This window comes from Borostomias antarcticus (assembly GCF_949987555.1).
Source record: "Borostomias antarcticus genome assembly, chromosome: 12".
Taxonomy (NCBI): Eukaryota; Metazoa; Chordata; class Actinopteri; order Stomiiformes; family Stomiidae; genus Borostomias; species Borostomias antarcticus.
Genome location: NC_140245.1, coordinates 17,455,699 through 17,457,764, shown reverse-complemented (window position 1 = coordinate 17,457,764; position 2,066 = coordinate 17,455,699).

Genomic DNA, 2,066 nt, shown 5'->3' with positions numbered 1-2,066 from the left:
GCCACAAAACTTTGCCACAAGTTTTCTACTTTTTAAACAACTTTTTTCATACTGTACAATAGTTTACATATCACAGTAATATCAACACATTAAGCAGTGATTATGACTCTCTCAATGCATGTATCACTGCTTCAGGTGTTCTTTTGTGCTAGCAGCCATCAGACTTCATAACAACAGTGCCTACACACACAAACACACACAATTGTTTTTTATAGCAGTGATTTATTGATAGTTCTTATGTTTTTAATGCACCTATTTTGTATGACCCATTGATCCTTGATTTTTACCTCTTCTGTTCCGTTCAAGTTTCTGCTGCAATAATGCCCAAATTCCCCCTCCTGGGGATCATTAAACTTATGTCTCTCTCTCTCTTATTGTCTAGCTGGAGTGAATGGTATTTGCTCAACGTGTTTGATAATAAGTTGAGGCTAAAGGTTAAATGTTAAACAAATCAATAAATTGACAAACCAAAATATAGACTTAAGTTTTCAAGGCAGCAATGAAATGGCACTAATTAGTGACTCAAACAGCATCAGTAGCTAAATGATGATTGTTTTATTTGAAATATTTGAAGCTTTGAAATTTGAAATAATCAAATATTCCAATTGATTCATTTGAAACTATTTGAAATATTTGAAACTTTGACATTGGAAATGGTCAAATATTTCGGCAACATGTTAATAAGTGCACACTATAAAGTTTTTAAGTACACTATTTAAGTAGTAAATACATAGCTCATCATTTATAAAGCATTGTTCATACATTAATACACATTAATATAATGTGTTTAATGATTGTATTTTCATACTTAATCAACAAAGGATTCGCCATTTGTAAATTAAGTATTATAAATTACAGTACAAACCAGTTATTTAGGAATTGTTAATGGTTCATCAGATCACTTAGAAAGTGTAAGTTAATGATTGACAAACTATTTAGATGTGCATTTATGCATGCATTTATCCATATTAGGGCTGGGTATTGGCAAGGACCTCATGCTAAGATACATATCATGATACATGGGTCACGATATGATTGTATCACGATACATTGTGATACGATACAATACATATTGCGATGCATTGCGATACTCTGCATAATTTACTGAAAATGTTTTTTTTTTAATTAAAACCATTTAAAACATTGAATAATGTATCTATGACTGAATTATATCCTTCATTTTATATATATATTCCCTGTCTTGCTCTGTATTTTCCTTGTGAAAAAAAAGTACAGGAAAAAAAAGTATTGATACTGTACCACGTTTGTACCACCGTTACTGCTATTATCGAAGAAAAAAATATTGTGATCAGTATTGGTGTATCGATTTTATTGCACAGCCCTAATCCATATAATGATTTAGATATGCACTACTGGTTAGTGAGTGTGTTAACAGGTGTTTTATAAACACATACTAATACTGTAATTCATGATTAATTCAAGTAGTTATAAAGCATTTACTAGTTGTTAAGTATTTTGTGTGACCTAATCTAAAGTGAGAACTATAGTATATGCCTTATGCAGAATTTACAAATGAGATTGAAAGTATGGCAATGCTATTGTGACCGATTTCAACTCGTCTGCGTTGTGTATTTTTATTGCACACAGGTGGATTTGAACCCAGGCCTTCTGCAGTGCAATCACTGTTCTAACCTGCTATGCCACTGAAAACAGTGACACAACCAGATGTTATTTAGTGAGTTTATACAATTCAATTGGGTTACACAATACCTGAAGTACCATTCGAATGCAAATCCCGGCAGGAATTTTTGATTTAGACCATTGACACTTAAATCAGACATTTCAATCAGTAGCCCAGTGCATATAATCACATTAGACATCTTAATTATATCATGAATCTAGCAATTTAAATTCATGAAACTAATGTCTTTACTACGGAGCTTCCTAGGCGCGGGGAGAAAAAAGAAAAGGAAAAAAGTTCACTGTCGTAGGCCTACACAATGTGTTTTTAGTCCTTATCCAATATAAAAGATAATGAGTTGAATTGCTAGTTTGGCATTGCCATACCAATTTGCACATGTGGAAACTCAGGGTTTTTCACACTT